Genomic DNA, 5,513 nt, shown 5'->3' on the forward strand with positions numbered 1-5,513 from the left:
ACAGCACAAGCCATTGGTGTTCTGTTGAGAAATTTTTTCCCTGTGCCCATATCTTCGAGGCTTTTCCCCACTTTCTCCTCTATCAATTTCAGTGTCTGGTTTTATGCGGAGGTCTTTGATCCACTTAGACTTGAGCTTTGTACAAGGAGATAAGACCAGCTGGGTTTTTTTTGTTTGTTTGTTTTTGTTTTTGTTTTTGTTTTGTTGTTGTTTAGGAGATTTTTAATTACTGCTTCTACTTCATGAGGGACTATGTGTCTATTTAAATTGCTCATCTGATCTTGATTAACTTTCATAGGTTGTATAGATTAAGAAATTCATCCTTTTTTTTAGGTTTTTCAACTTTATGGCATACAGATTTTTAAATGATGTCCTTATTAATCTCTGGGTTTCTTCAGCATATATTATGTCACTCCTTTCACCTCTAATTATATTAATTTGGATTTTCTCTACACTTTTATCCCAAGGTGATGTCTATCTTTAATGTTGAAGTATATTTTGTGGATGCAGCAGGAAAACAGATCCTCTTTTCTCATCCAGTCAATTACTCTGTCTCTTTTCTATTGGGGAACTGGGACCATTAATACCAAGAATTATCACTGAGTAGTATTCATTTATTCCTGTTATTTTGTTTTTATAATATAGGTCCACCCTTGATTTACTGCTCTATGATTACTTACTCCTTTTGTCTTCTTGGGTATACACAACATCTCTAGACTGAAGTTTCCCTTCTAGTGCTTTCCGTGGAGCTGGAGTGGTAGACAAATACTCCTTAAGTTTAGTTCTCTCATGGAATGCTTTACTTTCTCTGTCTATTGTGCTTGAAAGTTTTGCAGGGTACAATAATCTAGGCTGGCATCTGTGGTCTCTCGGAGTTTGTAAAACATCTGACCTAGCCCTTCTGACTTTCAGAACTTCTGTTGAGAAGTCAGGTGTTAGTCTAATGTATCTGCCTTTCCCCCTATAGCTTTTAATATCCTTTCTTTTGTACGTTTAGTGTTTTGATTATTATGTGTCACAGGGAATTTCTTTTCTGGTCCTGTCTGTATTCTGTATGCCTCTTGTACCTTAATAGGCACCTCCTTTGGGATAGTTTTTATATTTCTATGAAAAATGAAATGGGGATTTTGATAAGAATTACACTGAATCTGTAAATAGTTTTTCTGTAGAATAATCCTTTCTGCAATGTTAATTTTATGAATCCATGATTGTAGGAGGTCTTTCCATTTTCTAGTGCCTTTCTCTATCTCTTTCTTTAGGGGTTAAACTTTTCACTATGGAGGATATTCCTTCATTGATTAGGTTTATATCTAGATATTTTATTTTCTTTGAAGCTATTGTGAATGAGAGTGTGTCCATGTTCTCTTTCTCCATATGTTTATTGTATGTGTATAGAATTGTTATTGATTTATGCAGTTTGATTCTATTTCCTACCAGATTACTGAAGTTTTTTTCATATTTTTATTAGATACTTTCTTCATTTACATTTCAAATGCTATCCCCAAAGCCCCCTATACCCTCCACCGCCCCACCCTGCTCCCCAACCCACCCACAACCGCTTCCTGGCCCTGGCATTCCCCTGTACTGGAGCATATGATCTTCACAAGACCAAGGGCCTCTCCTCCCATTGATGGCCAACTAGGCCATCCTCTGCTACATATGCAGCTAGAGACACAGATCTGGGGGGGGGTACTAGTTAGTTCATATTATTGATTCTCCTATAGGGTTGCAGACCCCTTTACCTCCTTGGGTACTTTCCCTAGCTCCTTCATTAGGGGCTCTGTGCTCCATCCAATAGATGATTGTGAGCATCCACTTCTGTATTTTCCAGGTACTGGCATAGCCTCAGAAGAGAGAGCTATATCACAGTCCTGTCTGCAAAATCTTGTGGGCATATGCAATAGTGTCTGGGTTTGGTGGTTGATTATGGGATGGATTCCAGAGTGGGGAGGGCACTCTCTGAATGGTCCTTCCTTCTGTCTCAGCTCCAAATTATCTCTCTGTAACTCCTTCCATGGGTATTTTGTTCCCCATTCTAAGAAGGAGTGAAGTATCCACAATTTGGTCTTCCTTCTTCTTGAATTTCATGTGTTTTGTAAATTGTATCTTGGATATTCTAAGTTTCTGGGCTAATAACCACTTATCAGTTATTAGTGTCTCACTCAGGATGATATCCTCCAGATGCATCCATTTGCCTAAGAATTTCATAAATTCATTGTTTTTAATTGCTGAGTAGTATTCCATGTGTAAATGTACCACATTTTCTGTATCCATTCCTTTGTTGGGGGACATCTGGGTTCTTTCCAGCTTCTGGCTATTATAAATAAGGCTGCTATGAACATAGTGGAGTATGTGTCCTTATTACACATTGGAATATCTTCTGGGTATATGCCCAGGAGAGGAGATGCTGGACCTTCCGGTAGTACTATGTCCAATTTTCTGAGGAACCGCCATACTGATTTCCAGAGTGATTGTACCAGCTTGCAATACCCACCAACAGTGGAGGAGTGTTCCTCTTTTACCACATCCTTGTCAGCACCTGCTGTCACCTGAATTTTTTATCTTAGCCATTCTGACTGGTGTGAGGTGGGATCTCAGGGTTGTTTTGATTTGCATTTCCCTGATGATTAAGGATGTTGAACATTTTTTCAGGTGTTTCTCAGCAATTCGCTATTCTTCAGTTGAGAATTCTTTGTTTAGCTCTGTACCCCATTTTTTAATAGGGTTATTTGATTTTCTGGAGTCCATCTTCTTGAGATATAGTTACTCCAGGTATCAGTGGAAAGTAGAGTGAGTCTAGTGCATAGATAGAAAAAGTAAAAAAAAAATGGGGGGGAGTAAATAGAAGAGGTCATCAGTGGGGTGATATGGATGGATGAAGCATTTCGGCAGAATGTAGAACAACACCAACAACAAAAGGCAAAGAGATCCAAGAGATAACTTAAAAGAGTTTTGGGTTAAGGAGGCTGAGACACAGACATGTCTTAATTAGGGTTTTATTGATGTAAAGGAACACCACAACCATGGCAACTGTTATAAAGGAAAACATTTAATTGAAGCTAGCTTACAGTTTCAGAGATTTAGTCCATTATCATCATGACAGGATCATCATCCAGGAAGGCATGGTGGTAGAGAAAGATCTGAGAGTTCTACATCTTGATGTGAAGGCAGCAGAAAGAGAATGCATAGTCTCCTTCACACTGGGTGTAGCTTGAGTATATCTGGCCTCATATTCTGCCCCTACAGTTACACACTTTCTCTAACAAGGCTGCACCTCCTAACAGTGCCACTCCCTATGGCCAAGTATTCAAGCACATGAGTTTATGGAGATATCCCTATTCAAACCACCACAAGAGACAACATAAAACCAGGCTAGATTATGCTCTTTGGGGAAACCTATCAAGTTTTTAATGTGAGCACTTAGAGCTATGAACTTTCTTTATGGAGCTCCTCGACTCTGTACAAGTTCATTTTACTCTAGGAGCTTAATTTCCTCTGAGTTCTTCAGTGACTTGTTGCTCATTTAAAAAAGTATTGTTCACTCTCTGTGTTGACACAAACTATAATCATCTGAGAGAAGGAAACATTGATTGAGAGAATGCCTCCATAAATTCAGGTTGTAGCACAGCCAGTAGGGCTTTTTCTTAATTAGTGATTGATGGCAAGGCCCCTTGTGGATGGGCACTATCCCTTGGCTCATGGGTTCTGTAAGAAAGATTAAGCAAGCCATGGGGTACAAACCAGTAAGCAGCACCCCATGGCCTCTGCATCAGCTCCTACCTCCAGGTTCCTTCCCTGTTTGAGTTTATGTCCTAGATTCCTTCAGCGATGAACTACAATGTGGAAGTGTAAGACAAATAAACCCTTTCTTCCCCAACTTGCTTTGTTTCATGGTGTGGTTCATTACAGCAATTGTAACCCTAACTAAGACAGTCTTCAAGTATTTGTGTTTCTCAGGTTAATCCTGCTACAGCTTCTAGTTTCATCTCACTATGATCTGAAGTGGAAACTTCTGGTTTCTTTGGAAAGTAAGTTATGTCAAATGATATTTTGCAGGGGCACACAGGTGAATGCATATCTTGCTAAAGCAGACACATAAAAGAATGTTTTCCTGAAGCAGACGCATGTGAATGAATGTTTTGCTATAGCAAACATGTGAAAGGTCACATGATGGAGTATAAATGTGACCCCACAGACATTGGGAGCTGGAGCATTCATTGGTTTGGTTTGCTCCACCTTGCTATTCTTTGCTAACACACCTGTATTGGTTCACCTTACACAGCATTGTTGAGCTCCACTTGTGGTAATACCACTATTGAGAGAAACTTGGCGAAGAACTCCTCATAAGGTTCCCAAGGCTTGTTGCCCCTCAGTTGGTGAGCCTTGCAGATTCTTCAGGAGTGAGCTGTTTCCTGCATGGTGTTTTACTGCTACAGTCCAAGAGGACTGGACTGTAGCTGCTGATTCATATTTGGTGTTTGCTACAGGATTGAATTGCTGACAAAGAAGATTGAGCTCACCCCCAAAAAACTATTACAAAACAGGCCCACTTCCCTCATATCCTAATAACTTTTCTCCTTCACTATCTCTGTTGGGTTGTGGGTAAGAGGGGATGTTGAATGTTTACTAAAATAGGCTGCAAAAAATTTAAGCCTAATCTGATAGGTTATAGAGCATTGCTTTCTTTATCTATCATCTTTCTTTCTTTTGTATTTATTGAGATTTTCTTTGTGCCCTACAATGTACTCATTCTCAAGATAGTTCAATGCACTGCTGAGAAGAATGTGTATTCTCTATTGATTAGGTAGAATACTCTGTAGACACTTGTAAAGCCCAATTCGTTTATTGCATAATTTAGTTTTGAGATGTTTTGTTGGTTTTTCTGAACATGAGGAGGTAGGTTTATCTAGATGTGAGAATGGGATATGTAAGTCTTTCATTAAGCTGTAGCTAGGCCTATATGGATGTTTCTATACCATATCCAATCCACATTACAGGTTTAAAGGCCCCAGTATTTGTCCCATGGATATTTACAATCATTATGTCCTACTGGTGAATTGGCTCCTTTTTGTCAAAATATAGAGGACTTCTTTATCTCTCATGATTAGTTATGATCTGAAGGTTACATCAGATCTGAGAGTTGCTACAGCAGATTATTAGCATTTTCTGGTTTGCATTGTAGTTTGACTTCTGGGATAGTCTCTTAGCTTATAATATAAAGACATCAGTGTCTTTCTTGGAAAAAGCTAATTTTAGATCCTGTTTTTCTAAACTAATCCTAAATTTGTGTATTCTAATAGGTGAGATAAGGCCATATATGTCCAAGGTTATGCATGAAAAGGGTGCAGTTTTTTCTCTGTGTGGTTTCATTGTTTCTTTTTCTGCCTGGTTGGTTAATTTGTAGTTCTTCCTTCCTTTCCTTATAGCCTTGGTATTTGCTGTCATGCTGTGTTGGGAATGACTGGCTTCTTCTCTGCCACCCTCTGATGTTCTGTTGCTTTCATGCTCTGTAT

The sequence above is a fragment of the Mus pahari genome, chromosome 12 (assembly GCF_900095145.1).
Source record: "Mus pahari chromosome 12, PAHARI_EIJ_v1.1, whole genome shotgun sequence".
Taxonomy (NCBI): Eukaryota; Metazoa; Chordata; class Mammalia; order Rodentia; family Muridae; genus Mus; species Mus pahari.